A 21,467-nucleotide genomic window follows, 5' to 3' on the forward strand; every position below is an offset into this window, starting at 1 on the left:
GAAACATTAGCACTTAGGTTTTGATATCCAAGGATGTTTTCTCCTAAGCCTTCACACATTCCAGGTTAAAGTATTCATTTACTGAATCTTTCATCATATAGCACCAGTCAGTATATCTCTATTGTAATTTCTCATTGACTGTGACAAGCTACTCTTTGTATCTCCATTGCTACCTCTGGATGAGCCACAGTAGATTTTTTTTCTCCTTGCCAATACTCCTGAATTTCTCAGAAATACAAAGCCGTCCTGTGTAACACCTCAGGAATGGCAAAGCATAGCAGGATTCTCATGCCAAAGAAATGCTCCCACTGACATCTCATAACTCCATCAATTCTGCATGCTCAGCAACTACCTTGGCACTAAGAAGCTTTTTGTCACATGTGGATTCATAAATGAGAAACACCAAACTTCAGCTACTCTTCCGGCTACTTTTCTCCCATTTTGCTGTCACTACCCCAACCTCATCTGCTTTGAAATCCTGGCGGATAGCTCCAAATCATGAGTTCCTTCCTACAGACACCATGCCCTGCACAGTTCAGACAAGAGCTCTTTAAAACTGAGCAGTGGGAGCATGTAAGAGACAGCAGACCAAGACCTTGCTGCCTTTCCCCTCTGCCTCCAAAGCTCCATATCCATTTTGAACAGGGCATTGCAATCTACACTCAGAGGCAGCCTCTTGGCAGCTCCCTGAGGCACTGATAGCCCAGAATCAGCCAGATTTTCCCACTTGTTTACATCTCCACTTATAAGGGCAACAATTACCCTTCACCATCATTTATTTCCTAATAAAGTGAAACTGTAGAGTTTTATCATTACTTTTCTTCCTCTGGTCAATCTTCATTCCAGATTGTGTTTACTAGCTGTTTATTTCCATTTATTATTAATATCTTCTTTCATTTGCCATCACAAAGATACACAAGCATATACGGTACATTAATCAAAACAAATAAAAAGGAAGTAGCACCCAAGCTCATCTTTGTTTACTCATTAAAAATACAGAATGAGAACTGACTGTGACTGAGATTTGCCTGTTGGTATAAAAGTGATGGCAAAAAAAAGTGATAACAAAAGGATTTGCTGCATGTGCAGAAGGTATCACCCATGTGAATCACAGAGGCTGTATATGACTGCACCTGAGGAGATTTTATAATCACAAGCTTTGATCATTTGATTTCTGAGCTTTCGTTTTCTTCAAGGATTTCCACAGAAAGCAAAACAAAACTCTAAAATTTGCCAAAGGCCATTTTCTTTTATTATTCATAAGTGGTAGATATTACTAACGATGGCTTCATAAACTGAAAAAAGTTTTCTCAGTCCCATCTGTGTAGTAACATTTTATGAGAGATATATTACACACATTTATCCGGTATTGAGAAAACTACAACATAACTTTAAAATTCACTTATCAGTGGGGGAAAAAAAGCCATAATAAGCAGCATTCAGGAGGGAGGGAAAAGGGGAGGGTGGGAAGAAATGTATATAAACATCTCTGTCCAGGGGATACTCTTTATACACATGCTCCATCTTAATTCAAGTCATCTAGCACGACTCCATCACATATATCCACAAGGGCCAAGAAATACGTATTCTGCTCTCCTTGGTTTATATCCAGAACAAATCTATTTCACAGAGCTAAATGTTGCTGCTGGATTGGGAATATTTGTTAAATGGCTATAATGTGATACAGTTAAGTTATTTACTACTTGTGACTGGTGAGAAAATTGAGGCTTTTCATAATGTTACATTTCTACAGCAAAAAATGCATTTATGAAAATAAATCGTTTGGGTCTTCTTTGACATTCTATATTTTTCATAGGGTAAAAAAGATGCATTAATGTGCTTTTAATGTAATCTGGAAGGGTATGAATGCAAAGTTATTCATGTGGGAGTGGTTACACAAGTAAGGATACGGGCCAACAACCAGATAACCACATTCAAAAAGACTACCCATCACTATTGTACGCTGATTTTTTTCAGATGTTTCAGAAAACTTGGGTTGGTGTAGTTTGTAACAAAACACTGTGCTTCCCCTTCAGCTAATCCACTCTGTCTCCTCAGAATCTGATCCAATCTTTATTAATTCAAAAAACTATCTTCAGCTTCACTATTTGTTGGGGTCTACATTTCACCAGAAAAATAAGGTATACAAAAACCAGAGTTGAAATCCCCATAGCTATGAGAATGCTACACTGCCCAGTAGTATTTCCATGGTATTGTCAGACCCTTCAGCTTTCACTTCATACTGTAATAAACATTTAACACTGTTTTAACACATCACCTTTCAAGTTAATAGTATTTTTAGGCCTGAACTATACTTAATGCTTCACTGGCATTATTATACCAATAGAGGCACGCATCAATACACCAGCACCAACTTACACCTTACCATACCTATTTTATCATTATCCAATGCCTCCTCAGTCTGTTTCAATTTACCAAATAAGAATAGGCTGTAGCAAGTTAAGCACTTCTCTAACAAACTGGTTTAATCTACATACAGAACATAGTGTCTTTAGCAATACCAATATACGGCTTAACCCAGCCAACTGTTAGTACAGTTTTATGCAAATGTCAAAGAATCAAAAATCACACTTAATCTCACAGCCGTCATACCACACTGGAAAGCAGCAATCTTTTTTCTTTCTTTTTAATGAAATGTTTAAAAATACTGAATATTTTATCTTATTTATCTGCTAATTCATGCTTCATCCAGATATTTTAAGTAGCTGAGAAGGAATCAGGGATGTGTCATCAAATGTAATGACATTTTCCTCATTTGGTTCATTTAGGACAGTTTTCTCATGCCTCCAACTGCCGTAGTGATCGCAGGAGTGTTGCAAGACAGTTTTTACCATCTGTAGTTTGCTGTCACCTTCCCCTTCAGGGCAGGGGACTGAGACCAGACCATAGCGACTGGCTGCAGCTGTAAACCAGTCAGGCTCCCACCGCAGAGGAACTGAGCTGCTGCCAGGGACGAAAGCTTTGCAGCAGTTCCCTGGCTCACCCCAACCTCTAAAACCCGAGCTGCTAGTCTGTCATTTGGGAGAAGGTGTGCAAGACCACAGTGAAATCCAAAAGGTCAGTCTAAACTGGATTTTTTGAGGCATGCTGAGTACCTGGGTACACAACATAAAATTACTTACTGTGTTTCATTAACCAAACAGAAGCTTTTTAATACTCTTAGCTGAAACCTAATGCTGTCATGCTACAGGATCAGAGACAGGAATATAAGTGTCTGCAGAGGCAGATGGGCAAGAAGAAATCACAGTTTTCACATTTTGAGAAAAAATTGATTTAGAACAGCAGCAGGCTTGGACTATGATGTTAGTTGTTATGGAGAAATAGAGCTAAGCAACCTTTTAATAGAAATTACTGGTATTTTTGATAGAGATCTCCTAGGTTGGTTTGCTCTTACAAAACTACATGCGATGGCTTCACGCAAGTTCACCAAAGCAGGAGAGTAAAGTCAGAAACTGACAGAATAAAGCAGGTCAAGTGTTCATGCCATCAACTGAAAAACAGTACTTCAATGAGAGAGAACTTTACCAAAGCTCCAGTTTTCTCCATCTGACACTGAAAACAACAGCAGCCCGTCAGTCTGAAAAGGCTTTGAGAGCCAAGGGGAGAAAGCTTAAGGGTCATTTCAAGTTTTCTCTGCAGGGGGTGCCAAGGGAATGATTGAATCGCATAACTGGCCAAGCTGCAATGAAAGATAGCTCTCATGATGAAGAACGCTTTCTGTTAGTTCCCCTATGGGTGACTTGCCCTGCAGAAATAAGTTGCATATCCCCCATTCTCCGCTGAAAGTCATTGACTTAACAATTCAGCTTTATGTCACTGATATTCACAACGAAACCTTTTTTCGCAAGTTGGTGAAAATTTTAAGGGATATTGCAACATAAAGAGCTTTTTTTCCCAAAAGGCTAGTAAACACATAGACCACTGCTAAGATCTACAAATGATCCGTTTCTTATATTTTGGAGTAATCTGCAAGTGAGCTAATCTTGAAGTCTTCTTATGGCAGTAATACGTTTGCAATGTGGATAAAAGCAAATCCTTATCTTCAGCTTGATCAGTTTACCATGTCTTAGAGCGTGCACTGACCTACATCTTGAACAGCCTGATAGTTAAGAGGGTATAGAGGTAAAGCAACAACTTTCCCCTACAGATGTGGATGTGCAGCCAGTCTAACGTAGAGTAGTTTAAATCACTGTCAAAGAACAGATGACTTGTGATGGACCAAACCCAAAGATTTCAGAAATGCATGAGCTTGGCCATGATGGCTAAGAACAAACCCTAAATCCTTGCCAAAGCAACCAGAGTTTCCTGAGAAAACAATGGCAAAAATTATCAGGTCTTTACCCCATGAATTTGAAGAGGTTGCTGTAAGGAACTGAAGGAAGGAATGCCTCAAACATTCATCGGCACAGAAAACCGCAAGGACAAGCTGTGGCCTTTGTGATTAGTCTAAGGAATGTCACCCAAGGAAGCAGGAGTGTATCGAAGGATGCACCCCCACTCCCTTGCAGTTGCATTGACAAACTCCTTAAACAAGCCTCAAAGGGGGGAAACTGGACTGAGTGAAACTAAATGTTTCCATTCCGTTTTTTACCAAGCACAAGTACCGCTAATGACCGGCTCTACTGTGTAAACCCGATACTTTGTGGCTCTATTATGTAAGCCAGACACCATGCTTGCCTTGCTAACGACTTTGGCCTTCCCCGTTGAAGAGGTGACAAGAACTGGTAAGAGGTGATCATTTCTGCCCCAAGAGCAGGATGACTGCTCAAGAAGCATGAAGTCAGCAAAATTCTGGGAACTGAGAAAAAAACCCCAAAGTATGCTAATCAGCTGATAAAATGAATTTAAAAGACAACAGAAGCTTTGCTCTGTGTGCACCCACCACCCAAGATTACCGGCCTTGCTGGATCCAGGGGTGGTGATCCAGATTTCTTTGACTCCCTTTCTCTCCCTTTCTCTCCCTTTCTCTCCTTTTCCTTTTCCTTTTCCTTTTCCTTTTCCTTTTCCTTTTCCTTTTCCTTTTCCTTTTCCTTTTCCTTTTCCTTTTCCTTTCCTTCTTATAGATTTATAAGACACCACACTACTTATTATCCTTTTGAAGTTCAAATTGTTTTCTACCGCAAGTAAAACATTTTAACCAGTCATTTGGTGTCGTTTCACCTTAATTTAACCAGAGGGGATCACAGAACTATTGCGATTCTCTGGGCTTCCAATCCTGGGCGTCACAGTTGCACAGTGGTTTTGAGGAACCAAATGTCTTCCAACAGAGTACCGCACTAACTAGGCAGCACAGAATAAGCCTTGAGTATTTACTGAAGCATCTGTTTTCTGAATTGAGGATAACAGTAATAAAAAAGAGATTGCTTAGTAAATGTAACAGTAAGATCAAGAACTAAAATAACAGAACAAGACGCATAATTCAAACTTCCTATACAGTAAAAATGAACTAAAATATAAAAGTTTAATGGTATCAGGCTGATAACTTCTCAAATTTAATGATATCTTAAATCTAATGGGTTAAAAACCAGTTCTGTCCATCTAGCCCTCTCTCCCATTTACACACAAAAGTTTTCTTAAGTTAATGTTTCTGCTTAAACTTACCTTTGGTTATGTGAAATAACTGAAACGCTCCAGCAATAGACTCCGGGCAGAAGAGAGTGAAGGGAAATGAATAGCTGCAGCATGGGAAAATAGAGCAAATACTGAGTTTTGCACATCATCTTTTTTCATCTTGCTTTTTTCCTAAAAACCTGAGAATTTACATTACACACAAGAGGCTAGACATAGTGTTATTAAAAGGATAAGACTAAGAAGGCTTCAGTCTGACATCCTTAGAAGACAGGAGAGACAGATTTGGGGCTGTCAGCCCAGCTACGCTGGACACACAGTGGTATCATTTGTAACAACTTTCTCTTCTCTTTCTTTTCCTCCAAGTCTTCAAGCACATGTGTAAAGGAACTACAAAACTCATTTCAGGCTGTGTAGTGAAGGCCTAGAGCATCTACTGCGCTTCACTGATTTTTCAATGAAGTTAGCAGAAGTGGAGAGGATGAGGCAGAGGATTTTAGGAGGAGGAAGGTTGCTTCTGTGAGGAAGGCACCTGAAGGAACACAGATTAACTGTGTGATGACAAGTAAATCACTGAAACTAAGTTTTGAAAGATGGCCTCCGATTACATATTCTATATTGCATGTGTTCCCAGCTTGATCTCGGAGGTCATAATTCAGAAGAACAGAGCAACTGAAGCAGACTAAAATTATTCCCACAGCCCTGGGAAATGCTAAGTACTCTGAAAAAATCATGCCATAGACCTGCTCTGGTTATCTGAATTAGAGTATATTTCTGCCATTGATGTCCAAATACTGTGCCTCAGTTTCTAACTTGCAAAAGGGAATAATATGGCACCCCCCACCCCCCCACCCCCCCCCACTGCACCTTTCCTCAGTGATGTCAGGATTTGTACTACCCCAAATTGCTGCAAAGCAGTCAGAAGGATGATGAAAAACAAATAATTTTGCACTTGAAGTTAGATTACAACCTACACAAGACCTAGAGCCACAGATTAGAGTAAGTAGCTGTTAATTTTACAGGCTCTGTCCCTTGCTGTTCACTGAATGAAGCAGAAGCCCAGTATGAAATACAGGATATGCACAAGGTACTGTGTATATACTGCTGACAGTAATGCTGACAGTAAAGAGTTCTGAAACTTCGCAAGGCTCTGAGTGCTTCTCTGAAACATTAAATTATTTTTATGTAAGTAATATATAATATACCACAAGAAATTTATCATAAGAACTCTGGCAACTTCAAATTTTTGTTTTGGTAAGGTGTTGGTTTAAGCCAAACGTAACTGGTCATATTTGCTTTGGCTTTTCTATGTAAGAGTAGGTTGTTAAACCTGGCTTAATACTGACTGACTGAACAGTATTAACCGCTGACAGCTGAGGTGCAGGTCTATTATAATATGGGTATTTCTAGGCTGGAACGGCTCAGGGGTTTAGTATGAAAGCCTGAGCAAGGTTAGAAATGAACTAGATGATTGATACTATTTTTCTGAACTGAACACTGTATTGAGAAATAAAAAATAAAAAATGAAAACTAAGGTTCTGGCAAGCTACAGCTTTCACCTGATTTATTCCCAAACGCACTGCAGGTTTCAGCACGCTGGTGGTGTTTTCTTCGCTTAATTTTCCAGAATCCAGTCTCTTCTCAGCCCCGGGTGCCGGTGGCTCCGGGCAGCACCGCAGCCCCCTCCAGCATCAGCTCCTCGCCAAGGGCCGGTCCCCGCCGGGGCAGCGGGACGGAGCCGCCGTGGTCGCCCGGCGCGTCCCGGGGCCGCCAGGGGGCGCCGCATCCCCGAGAAGCGGCGGGCGGCGCGGCCGACGGGGTGGCGGAAGAGGACGGGTAAATAGTTCTTGCCTGTAAAAACACTTTTCGGGTTCTCCCGTGACTGTCTTGGCGGTTATTGCGGCCCTCTGCTGAGGTACGGTAACGTGTGACCCCTTTGCCTCCGCTGCCAGGCAGCACACGGCACTGAAAGCTGCTGGTGATAATCCTATTAGCGGCTTCTGTGTTTATTACCTGTAATTAAAGTTGCCGTTTACAGTGTAAGTATATGAGACAATAAAAGAGTTAGAAACTGGTTAAATCCTGTCTTAAACCTACAGCCTTTGACAAGAGGGAAAGCCTTTAGGTTTTTTTTCCCCTCCTCATATATTTCAGACTCCTGAACATAAGACTCTTAAATGGATTTAACAAAGCATAACATAAAAATATTCAGATGAGCACTGAGCTCCTGGCCAGACAGCTATTGAAGATGATTTTGTTTCTTGCTTCAACTTCACAAGGGATATCAAGATGGATCCAAACAACACAGGCAGACACCACATCTATCAGGAAGTTCTCAATATTCATGAGCATTTGCTTACACGGTTCCAGTTTGCGGATTGCTTATTAGCTTTGCTGACATAAACACAGTGGTGGTGGGTTTTGTTTTTGTTGGGTTTTTTTAAGTGAATAGCCTGAGTGGAAAAGCAACGATATAATTAAAACAAACCAGGACATGTATGTGTTGTAAACAAAAGGACTGGTGATCTTCTTCATACAAATCTTCACTGAGCTGCCATCTGTTCATTATAACAAGCTTATATTTCTTGAGTATTTGCCGTCATTTTAATTTCTGTGTAACACTGAATAAAATGAAGGGAAATTAATTTCTGCACATTCATGAAATTGTTTCCTCTTGGAACAAATACTTTTCTAACCCCATTCTGCCTAACTCAGCCCCCATGAGGTTATAATCTGAGATTCCCAGTGCAAGAACCTCCTCCAAATCAGAGCTGTCCCCACCCCTTAAATTTGCCAGACTCCCCAGCATCAGCACTGGGCAAAATTCTAACTCAAAGCAGGTTCATCATCTTCTGTGCCAAATACCAAGATGCCTTGCCCCTATCCATAGTTCCAGTCCAGTTTTAGAGAGGCTTTTGCTGACCTACAATCCCAAACCATCCTGTGTCTTCAATGCTAGCCACAGCAGAAAGAAGTTGCCTTCTGCCTCTGGGGCACTAGTCTCCAGTTCTTACTCTAGCCATGGCTCCTAACTCATCTGCAAACATGGGATGACTGTCTGATGACAACCTCATTATAAACCTGAGAGTATATATTTTTTCCTCACTGCTCCCTCCAGTTCCAAACCATACGAAGGAACCAGGTTAAATCAAGCCTGCGGGCAAAATTCACTCTTGGTTGAGCAGCCAAACTATTTTCAGTCCTATTTTGCCTCTACATCTAGGTGTCATCCTAATCCTGCCATGCAGTCTCCCTCACTAACCATGGCTCTATCCGACCATAGGACTGTCATAGGACTGTAGCCCAAGATCATCTTGACCATGCCTCTGATCCAAGACCACTGTCTGCTTCCAGACGAATACAGAGTCTCAGTCCAGTTTCAGACATCTCCCCTCTTAACACTGTCCAGCCCTAATCTTGGTTCTTGGCTGTATCACCAATTTCATCTAACTCCAGCCAAAACAACCATCCTTGCAGCTGCAACCTTTTTTATCATTCAGTTTACTTGCACATTACGAAAGCTTTTGGGTCATAGCCAAATGCTTTAATTTTATGCATTAATTTAATGCTTTAATTCCAGCATTACTCTGGGACAATATTCTGTAATCTCTGTATTTCTCTGACCTCAGCTACTTTCAAGCATATAAAATGTGATACAATTTTTTTTTGGCTGATGATCTCTGACTGGAGCAGGTGGGAGGTCACAGTCTGAATCTTTTTTCATATCATTTACTATTGATCCAACTGGATGCTTTTTAAATCAGAAGGAGCTGTTAATAGACATAGGAACAGTATTATGTTTGTAGTACTGTGCCTGCATGCCTGTATTCTCTCTAGGTGCCATAAAAGGCTAGTATTGGAGAGCTGTTCCACAGCCATGAGATCTCTTTTATCCTATAGAAAAATAAGATGCAGGCTGAATTAGGATAATCTTATTTAAAAGACCATTTTACCTTTTAAGACAAGTTCGAGATACAATTTAAAAAATATAAAATTGAACTTTTGTCAATACAGGAAGTGCAGCTTGGCTGCAAATGAAACATTTACTAATAAAAAACATAATTAAAATGAAAATTGCTTGAAGATCAGATTACAGCTACCTTTGGCAGTAACTGTTCCTAATTAAACTGAACAAGTCTATAGCATTTTGCAATGATACCGAGAAAAATAAGAATAAAAAAACCTCATACAGGAACCTTTGTTAGTCTGAATACAACATCAGAGAAAAAGAAGGGAGTTCCTGATTTAGGTGTGGGTCATTTTTTCTACTCCTGTAGAAACAAGAATGATCACATAGAAAGATTCCCCTGGTCAGTATGTCACCACTGCAGGCCTGTGTTTGCTCTCAGCTGCCCAGAAGAAAGGAGTTATTTGATGTTTGGAAGCCAAGGATTGAGAAAACCAAGGTCTTCCTTCTTCCACAGGCATGGAATAACCTTTTGGATATCTTCAACTGAGTTAATCTTGCTTGAAGAAACAATTAAATTATGCAGCTGCTGTCCCTTTGGAGACTTATTTTATATTTTGTGTCCCTCGTGCAGCTATGCAGTGAATATCTTACCACGGATGTTTTTGCCAGGCTGATAAGAGTTTAGAGGGAACCAACCTCCTGTGACCCAGCCTCAGAGGCCCCATGTTTTCCATACTGTTTTCAAAGAGCTTTGGAGTAGAGCATCTCATGGAAATCTTTAGCTTCCCTGTCTACTTCCAGTTCCCCCCTGAGGAACTCAGTGGAGGGATAGAAATTCTCCTCGGCAAGTCAGAATAACTGAAAAACAAAAGATACTGAGGAATAATAACTTGCTTTCTGTGAACTAAAAGTTCACAACTGGAAGTTTTGGAAAGTGAAGGTAAACTTGGCTCAGACAGTTTTTCTCTTTGGAGAATGAGAAGTTCATCAGTTTACCAACCTGGAAACTTGGGCTGTTGGCATCTGGCTGAAGAGGCAGTAGAGGAACCTGCTCAGCAGTGAACCTGATGCCCTCCTGGCTGTTCTGTTTCTGCAAAATAAGCTCACAGTTGAGTTCCTAAGGCCCACAGGTTAAATAATGGAGCTTACACTCTGTTAGTGCAGACATTGTGGGGAGGGATAACTGTGTGACCAGGACACAGCTCCTGAACCACCCTCCTCAGCAGGACTCCAGCCATGCATACAAGGCAGACGTGTGGAAATCGTTTCTTCATCAGCATGAAACTCACTTTAAAACCTTAGCTTTGTGTGCACAATAACAATCTTGGGGGACATTCTCGCTGAAATTTTTTAAATAGGATAGACTCCTGCACAAACAAAATGAGCACAGGATATATAAAAGAGCTGGTAAGAGATATGAAAACACAGATGACAAAATGCAAAAGGTGACTGACTTTTTCCGGAACGATGTGCACCACTTCTGATAACATGTGCTGTCAGAGAAACAGGTTTCGCATTGAACACATCACCCAGTTCAGTGCAGATGTGGTGGAGGGCACGCTGTACACCCAGTTAAAAGGCGAACATGCGTTTAGAAGAGTCAGCCTCTCTAACAGCGTGTCCAAAGACAAATCCTTGGTAACCATGATCACAACGAGCATTGCAGTAAATTTAGCACAGACACATAATATTTCCTGCCCAGCAAATACGATTCTAAAAGTTTCACACATCAATGTGAGAGTGGGGAAGTGTTTGGGCCTCTGCTTCAGCTAAGGGCATGTCCTGGTTTCCCTGGAAAGCCCTGATTTCAAACCATCTATACAGCTGCACCCACTAAAAATCTTGGAGAAAATTGGAGGTGTTATTTGTCCTCCTGGGGGGTAACTCCTGCTTGAAACTAGCCAAAAGAGTATTAGCACGGTACTGATGAAGAAAAAAAACATGCAAGTTATATAGTAAAGGCATCAACAGCAAAAATCATTCTGCAAGTGCTGTTTGTCACTTCACACTGAATTTAATTACAGTTAAGGATTTAATTAGAATTTTTCTGTTATTCTACTATCTGGTTTTCCCACCTTTTTTTTTTTTTTTTTTTTTTTTTTACTTGACTGATCGTTTTGTTGTTTCACTGATGTTCTCTTTATACTCTGGACTTCAAACAGCTTCATGCCCTAGGCATGACAAATACTTTTAGGCTTGATTACTTGTAATGATGGATGCCTACATTGCAGGTAGAGGAGGTGGGGAGAGTGATCTCTTACTGTGCCTGTTCTCCTCTGCCAAGCAGATTTCTTAGAGGCAGCTGCCTGACTGGCACTCTCACCTACCTGATCCTTGAGCAGTGAAATGTTATTAATTAATGACTTGTTTTCCGATAGTGACTTATACCATATATTTTGCACACCACAGAGATCTGGCAAGAGTGGAATAACTATCATTTCAGAAGAGACCTGAGTGCCATCTGTTTTTCCTGGCACCAGCGTTTCTTGAGAGGTTAGAAAGGTTGAGGACCAAATATTTTCTCCTCCACTTTTCTCTAAATCATTGTCAAAGAAAAAATGATAAGTTTTGAAACACTCTGCCGCCTTCTTTCTCTCTTAGAGTACACACGCAGAGGTTACATGTACTTTTCCACAACATGATCTTATATATTTTTTTCTGTTGTCTGACAAAATCCATATGTTCCAGGCTCAGACCATCTGTCACTCTTGATTCTTTCACACAAAAGTTTTTGATGCATTTCTCTCATGATTGATTTCTTTCTATAATTTCACAGGGGGGCATTTGACAGAAGGAATTTTCATACCTCACCACCTCAAGGTAATCTACATGCACAGGTCTCCTCAGTGACAAGAGACTGGATGAATAAAGAGCTTTCAGTTCCCAAGCAGAGCAGAGGTTGGGTTTTGCTTTTTTTTTTTTTTTTTTTTTTTCCCCTCCAAGAAAGCAAAATACCCCTGAAAAACAGTATAGTAGTGGAAGAGTTGTTTGCTCTTTCAAAATTAGTAGTCCCTTGCCAAAGCCAAGTCCCAGAGAATTATGCAACTCCAGTTATAACTATAACCGTCTTTACAGGGCTCCGAAAGGACTAGATTCAAGTGGACTAGCTCACAAATACTGAAAACGTTGGAGACCTTTAACAACAGAGCTGTGGGATGCACATTGTCATAAGCCTTAAGTACTAAGCAGTAACTCTGCTGTTTGTTCTTACTCCTGGAACATGGATTTATGAATTATTTCCTCGCTGCTGGCTGGCTAGCTGTAGAAATGGAAGATAAGAGTGTGTTTCAAATGGGAAGTAAATCACACTGGTTTATTTTGGTTTCTAGTCTGTCCTATGGCTGTTTGCAAATAACCATTTCATATTCCATGTGTTGGTAAAAAGCATAAAAGGGTTCCAGCACTGCAAATGAATTGACTGTGTTAAAATCAATGATTTGCTGGTTGCTACTCACTCTCCCAGCCACTTAGGACATGCAGTCCTTTGCCAAAGTCACCTTCTGCAACAGAAGACCCCGTCTGCATTCTGAGGTCAAAAGTAAGGTTACAGGGTTTGCATTTTTTTCCCTGATATGTAGAACATGACAATGACAAAAATCAAATCCAAGATGACATTTTCTAGGGAAAAATGCAATTATTGGGCAAAATCTTATCAACAAAGTGTTCCACAAACAAAGGCACAGAAGGACTTGAAGTCCAAGTGCTTCTCTCTGAAGGCATCTTTGTTAGGCTGTTTCTCCCATGTTCCATCACACAGAGAAGACAGTGTGTGATTCAAGTCTTACGGGTGAGGTGAATCATGGGAGGCGCAGGGTAGCCAAGCATGTGTACACTGGAAATGGAAGCACAGGAAAGCATAACCAGGATTTCCAAAGAAGCCTGCAGTTTCATAGCCAAACTAAATTTTTCAGCACTCCTTTGAAATATTCACTCATGGAAGGAAAAAGAGGAGCATCTCTTTTTTTTTTCCAAATAATATTTTTATGACCACCACAATTTCTCTGCAATTTTTATTTAATCAAAACCTGATTTAAGATAGAAATCTAATTTGGAAGGAAAACATTTTAAAAGCCCTTCACTCAGGGTTTTATCATAAGAAACACAGGTGTATAAACACCAAATGGTATCCATTCCCTTCTGCAAGCTACCAGTAAAGGCAAAACCCTGCTGCAAATGCTACAAAAAAATATACTGAAACCATTTTTGTGAGTGGTTCTAAATATTACGACAAAACAGAAAATTTTTGCTGCTAGAAAAAGTCTCGACTGATCACCACAAGCCTAACCCCTAAAACTAAAGCCTTTTTCCAATAGAAGCATTTTCAGAAGGGGAAATTAAAATCATATCACAATCCAAATCCAAACTTTTCCAAAGTCAGAACTTAATGTCTATCTTCAGGTCCATTACACAGCACTGGCATGTGAAGCCAAGATCCGGGAATTCGTGTGAAACTCACTGAAATAGAAGCCATGGATATGGACAAAGTGGATCTGATGTTTCCATGCAAGCCTACCTTTAGTTTCCATAGGTACCAATTTTGCAAACCCATGTAATGGAGAGCTTGATTGTACCTCTCCAGAGCAATTGCTGCTAAGAGCAATTGACTGAACCCCACCATCTCCACATTGTCATATTTTGCTATGATTTTCTGCAGCTGCTCTGCAAAAGGGTGTTTCAGTGTCAGGAACCTCTGAAGAGCCTGGGCTGTGTGCTGTGCTTGCCAATTCTGTCTGACAGCTCCTGTTCACAGGTCTTCAAATAAACAATACTCCGTAACTGTAATTCTTGACAGCCTGCTCTACTGTCTTGTACAGAAAGTTAGTCTTTTTTTTTCTCTTGACTGTAAAAATAAAAACTATACTATAAACAAATAAATCCCTTATGTATTCTGATTCACATTATTCAACAGCGTTAGTCACATTAACAGATAAGACGTTTTAAGGTAATCCAATTCTGTAGCACTTATTTGTTTTCTTGAGCTGTAGCTTTCTCAGCATGTCTAACTAAAAGGGATTTGGGGTATCTCTGGGAAGCTTCGGTATTCAGCAATGCTGAATACATAGTTTTGGTAAGGTAAGAGCAACATTTTGTTCCATGTTGTTTCTCCTTTTTAGGATATTTAAACAGTGGAGGTTTTGTTTTCATTTTTTGGCAAGTATTTCTTGAACATTCATTCCATTACAACTATAATTCCACTATAAACACATATTTGGGGGAACTAGGTACCTGGCATCAGGTCAAGCAGTGGGGAAGAGACTGATTTACTAGAAGTTTGAAAATCATAATGACTTTGTACTTTCCTCTCACCAAGCCTTGTTTTCTTGCCTAATCCATTTTCGGTTGCCTGCAGAATTTAACATGCGCAACTTGTAGAGTCTGTTGAGCACAACGGGAACACCAGGTCATAACCAGTGTCCTGGATGGCTGCAATTTCTGTTTCATCATTAATTCAGCAATTTTTTTTTCATTCCCATTTTACTATTAATAAATGTGCTCAGCTTTTCTTTCAAGGTGAATTATGATCAGATGTTTGGCTTCAGTGTGGGCTTACCCTTGACTTTGGCTATGTTGCCTTGGATGGCTTGGTATGATTGGCACTCAGGACTACTGGTGGTGGAACAGATAGGCACAGCACAAGTTATACCTCACTGAGGCCTGGAAGACCACTGAGAAGAGAAAATCTATGAGAAACAAATATGAGGGCAATCTTAGGAAACAAGGAAAGTAATTAAGAAGCTTTTCATCTGTTGTTCTTTTTTCAGATATAATACTCTCAAAGAGGGACTATTCAAACCCCTTTCAGAAGGCAAGCTTCCTGTTTGCCTTCAGACCCTGTTTCCATAGGTTCTGAGAAATCTTTTACTGATGTCAATGAAAGTTGTATTTTTCAACTTAAAAATAAAATAAAATTTAAAAAATTAGTCCTTAACTTACCATAATGGTATATTAAAGGTTCTGGAGAGTTGGAAAAATGTCCCAGATCTTATGGATGTTGCTCTGTAAGGAGACAGGGAAACTTTCATTAGATTTAGTTTCTGATAATGCCAGAGATGATCTGTGTTTCATTGGACAAACCACTTAGAACAAATTTAATGAGGTATTAGGCATGTTAAGATGATGATAAGTGCCTAATGGGATATTTTTTTAAAGAATCCAAGCGAGACAAAACTATATCCTGCCATGGTCTGATTTCCTTTTTTTTTTGGGGGGGGGGGGGGGGAGGGGAGGGGAAGGTAGGACTACCATGTGTACTCCTACCACACTTAATCACTTAATACTGGTAATGAGAATTGTTGCTTGCATTGCTCTTAACCTAGACTTATATATCAGATGAGTCTTGGTATTTTTTGAGGTGAATTTGCATGGGATTATTCATACAATAACAATAATCAAATAGCTTTTTATAAAATAAATCATAATGTATAACTCATGTTAGCTTCAGTCTCTGTGGAAGTAAGAGAAATTCTTGACTTTGAAAGATGATCTCCAGAAAAGAATTAATTCTGTCCTTAAATCTTTCATTTTGACCTTCTAGCTTTGATTTTTGGCAATAATGAATGTGTAATATGAACAAAGCATAAGCTTTTCCAGCCAAAAAAGAAGTAACATGTGACTAATTAAGAAACACTAAAGATGATGTTAGTAACCCTTCAAAATTACAGTCCATTAATTTCAGTTATACAGTAGAACTACATATTTCCACATTAATAATAACTGAAATCCTCATAATTAACAATATTTCAGTACAGAAGAACTTATAATATATCATGCATGATTATATGTCTGATTAGTTCTGTGTGACATTAACAGTCCAGTGGGTAATTTATGATTTTCCCTATCAAAAGCAAAACCAAACTAGTGTATGTCACAAATTGTTGAAAGTAAACTCACGATCTGAATTTGAAACAATCTAAATTATTTATTTGGAATAATGAAAGCAGGAATGAAGGTTTTGACTGTTTCTGTGCTAGCAATTGAATTTTCTTTAGTTTGTCTCCATGTTCTTAAACTAAAGCTGGCTGGCTCTCTCTCTGGACCTGATTTATTACTCCTAGATTCCTCCAGTTTCATGCCTGTTCATTTTAATGCAGGAGAATGGCAAATCCTTTCTCTTATTTTTTTAAGAATGTTTCTATACTGCTATCACCCACAAGATATCCAAGTTCTTCAGTAGTCCCAGAGATATTAAAATAAAATTTTAAGAAGTTCTTCACCCAGGTGAGAGATGTGGTGTCCCTCTTGCCTCAGCTGCTCCATGCTCACAGCTCTCTCCTCTGACTGTCCAACCAATTTTCTGCTGTGGACAGATCCTCTCTAAGTTACTAGCACGGGTTTATTTTCTTTTGTGTTCATTAGAATGAAAAAAGAAAAAGAAAAAGAAAAAGAGTTAAAAATATCATCTCCACTTTAGCCTTGCAGCTCTTATTAGAGTTAATAGGATTTTAGCCTCCCTGTATTGGAGGGTTTAATAGCAGCATTTACCCAGGCATTTAAACACATTAATTAACAAAGAGAGAGTTATTTCTTTTGGAAAGGTAAAACTAAAGCTTTTCTGTTACTGATTGCCACATCTCAATATCTGCAAGAATCCTGCAGCAGTGTAAAGGGAAGGTGATAGTAGGAGAATTGAGGGTGAATGGGGTTGTCTTCTGTACCCATACTGTTTGCTCTCCTAAAATAGGCAACCTATATCTGTAGTTTTCAAATGGTAACACCGCGTTTATCTTAAAAGTTTATAAACTGCATCTGTCAAAAATGTCTGTGGAAAGCACTGCATGAGTTTCTCTCACATTTGTATTCTCTTATCAGAAACAGGACCCAAGGGATGACATTGATTTTGTTGAAGACAAAATAAAGTGTTTTCACTTTTTAGTAAACAGCATATTCTGCTGTTTTGTGACTCATCAGCCAGAACACAAAAAAAAAAAGACAGAGACAATACTTCCACTTAACGTTTGTCCAAAAGATTGGACTGATACTGTTTGATGAGAACTGGCTAAAGAGAAAGCAAATTTGTGTTTAAAATACCACACACCACTCCTCTGCTCACAAGAGGCTTCAGTAAGGTGACTTGTGCTAGGTCTTTAAGACATAAAGGACTGAGATTTGTCTTTTGTGATTTGCCAGTTGGTGATAAAATGATTTTACAGGGGAGAATCACCATGGTGGGAGACTGAAAGGAAAGGACAGCAGCAGTTTTTGCTCTCAGACAGGGTCTTTCATTTCAGGCTTTCCAATTCCTGGTGTAACATTCTTGGCAATTACACAATTTGTTACCAAATCTCGGAAAGGTCATGGACACATCATGTCCCTGTTGACTTTAATGTTGTCCAAGGTTATAATAATTAAAAAAAAAAACAACAAACAAACCAGTGCTGCAGTGCCTCCTGTGTAATTTAATGGCACAGCTACTGTTTAGCCAGTTCATGCTTTGCAATGGTAAAATTGGATTTTGGGATAAAGTGCTTACTAAGGCAGGACTGAGCTTTACTATTCATAAGGCTCTTCAGTTCCACAGTTTCTGCATCTTTAGTCACTATGGAGTAACAGTAAAAAAAACAAACAAAACAAAACCCAAACTAAACTGAAGCACAGATTGAATGAATTACCAGAGATTCACATTTTCAGTACATTGCTCAAGCCAGAAGAAAACACAACTTTTCTAAGACAGAGTTGTCTAACACTTTAAACAGAAGGAAAACCTCAGTTGCTGTGCTGACACATGCTCCAGCACAGGAATGCAACAAAGGTTCTTGCACCATGGTGAAATTTAAACCAGCTCAAGCTAATGGTGCTGCTGGAAGAGTCACCATCTGGCCTCTCCATTCCCAGATACTCAGTCTTTCTCTCAGATCCCCCCTTCTTCCCATAGTTCACTGACTCAGGGAACAGACGTAAGTTCAAGTTTAATTGGAAGTAGTTACTTCTGATTTAATTAACAAAGTCCCTACCAACTTTGTGAAACTGTAGTCATTGCTGCAGCTCCAGAAATTGAATTTATGGGTTAGATGTGGGCTACAGAGTCACACAGATATTGTCTGGGCAGAGTTAGGTCCTAGAGTGAATTATTAAAGACAGGACATTATGTACTGTAATACTTAAACCAGATCTTATTAAATTCCTAAAGGAGGGTGAAAAATTTTCTTCTACTGGTATTTGTTAAAGATTTCTTGATGTGAACCCTTGCCACAGTTTAAGCACTTGTTATATCTCTAGCAGCCCATAAAGCAACAAAATAATGAGTCAGAAGTGCCTTTAGATCCCTCCTACACACCAAAAAGGACCTAATAGTAAAATTGGCGTAAAAGCCAGAACAAAAACGAGAAGACCACGTCTTGTAAGACTCGGAATAAAAAGGTACAACATAGTGAAACACATCTGGAGCCTGCTCATGAGCACCGAGAGACACACCATACAGACATGGAACAAAAAGATGGTCCCCGATCTGATCCCCAGCACTTTCAACCAGGTGGGGAGAGGACAAGACAGCAGTGCATTGATTCAGGCTACAGCAGTAAGCAGAGCGCACTGCCCACCGGCTCTCTGACCGTTCACAAGCGCTCTGCGGATCGCAGTGCTGACCAGCTCACTCCTGTTTGACTTCTCCATTAGGAGCAGGGGAAGGAGGATCTAATTTTTCCCTTTTAAGAAACAAAACGAAAAACTGCCCTCTCAGTTCTTCTTTAAAGTCATTCTCCTTTGTTCATCTACTTTCTGACAACCTTTTTATGTTTGGAAAAAACAATTATTGTTTAACTACATGTTTAAAGAAGCCCTTAAAACCCAGAGAGACATCATCACCAAGATGTGGAATGAATGACTTCTGAACCTTCAGCAAAATTATTTTCTATGAAACCAAATTCTGCTGTTGATCCCTTTGAACTAACTTTTTAGTGTATTCACCACATGCAGAGTCATACTCAGGCCACAGCAGCAGGGTACTTCAGAGGCAGTATTTGAAACTGCCCAAAGACTGCTGGTTTTCCTATTCTTTTTATCCACTAGCAGTTTGCACATTCCTTCAGTTGCAGGCTGAAGGGGTTTAAAGACCTTTAAGGGGGTTTTGTAATGTTCTACAAATGTAGCAGTGACATATTTAAGATCTTCTAGTTCCCCTTTATATAACTAGTACTATGCAAATAAAAGGAACTGCACTTTAGTATAAAATCTTTGAATATGACTGGGATGCTCTTCCTTCCTTCCTTACAGATGCAGGCATTTCTACTCAGATTTCTTTCTGTTCCCATTAAGCTTCAGACCAAACTCTAATCAGACTATCCAGTAGATGTTAAATGAGATCATTCAGCTTTACAGCTTATACCTGATTAGACTACTGGACGCTCAGAGAACATCCAGATTATGTTCTCTTTCTCAAAGAGAGCTCCAGAGAAGCTGAAGACCTACAAAGCTCCAAACTTCAGATACTATAAAAACTGTATGGAGAAACTATACACTGTATTTTTGCCCATTGTTGTCCTAAAGCCTAAGGTCACTCCTTATGAAGAAAATGTATCAGAAATTGTTGTTAAGGATGCCCTGAAATGTTGTCCTCCCAGAGGAAGGAGATAGAAGCATGAGCAGAATTTTGCCATAAGATGACATTTTGGGAGCGTGGAGAATAATGGAATATAGTAAAACCTTAAAAAAACCCATTGTGTGTGTGTGCAGAGAGTCTGTGCTTCAAATAACATTCAAGTAATAATCATTACATAATGGTTCTACCAGACCAGCAAAGCATCTACAAGGTTTGAAACTGCAAACTCATGAGAAAAGATTTTAACCTAAAAGTGTACACATTTCTCCATTTTCAAGTCAGCAAGAAGAACAAGAACTAATTTATGTTTACAATCACTCAGTTTGATTAAAAAGTCATACTTCAAGAACTCTAAAGATGCATTTTCTGAACCTCCTCCTTTCCATTCAATTAATTCCAAATGATATTTGCCCAGAAAATGTAGAGCATGTTTAACGGCAATAGAGATAATGCTAAAGCAAGCAATCCCTGCTTAAAACTTGGACTCACTTCTGTCAGCATTCTTGCAAGAACATTACACCTTGGTTTCCTCATTAATATTGTTCTACATTAGCCTAATGTAAAACTAAGTAATGCGTCAGGCAGCAGAAATGAGCAGGCAAACATAAAGCATTTTACATATGGTAGGTTTCAAATGACCTTCTCCATTTTACTTACCATAAAATCAGTGATTTTCAGGGCTGCAACTGAGACTTCGCTATGTTCTTAAACAGTGAGCATCGTCTGGAAAAAATGACTGTTACTAGAGTCTGAATACATTAGGGATAGGGACTGGGGCTGAGATTTAGGACACTTGTTCTATTTTTACTTGCGCCAGTGACTTATTTCATGGGTAAATCACATCAAATTGGACATGACTGACATAGTTTGAAATGTTGAAGCTAATGCTAAGAGAAGGTATGGATCTCTTTTTTGTATCAGTTTCCCAGTCTGCCAAAATAGAGCAAATTATACTTACGCTTTTTATCTGTAAATATAAAGAGGCAACAAAATTATGAAGTTCTATATGAAGTTACGGAGACTTGGGCATTCGCAGCAAATACAAGAGTCAGCATTTGACTGTATCAGATTGTCTTCACACTGAAAAGGTAAATTCTATGCCTCTGACTCTCTGACACAGACTCAGAGACGAATGAAGCTGGAAGGACCTCAAGGGGTGATTTTGATCCATCTTTCCATGTTTTCCGCAGGACATTCTGTTGGTCATGAGGCAAGTTTAGGACTGTACTCATCTCTTGAGAACTGCTGGCACTTAGATCTGGGGAGCATCTTCCATGAGCGCTCCCCAGGTTGGCATTCACTTCTGGGGAGCTCTCAGGGTAAGGACAGCCCCCGGAGAGCGATAATCTGTGAAAGCACTTCAAAAGCAAAATACAGAGAGGAAGAGGGTGTCTGAAGCTGCTGAGAGCAGTTCTACCACCTCTCAACAAGGCA

Source organism: Strix uralensis, chromosome 10 (genome assembly GCF_047716275.1).
Source record: "Strix uralensis isolate ZFMK-TIS-50842 chromosome 10, bStrUra1, whole genome shotgun sequence".
Classification (NCBI taxonomy): Eukaryota; Metazoa; Chordata; class Aves; order Strigiformes; family Strigidae; genus Strix; species Strix uralensis.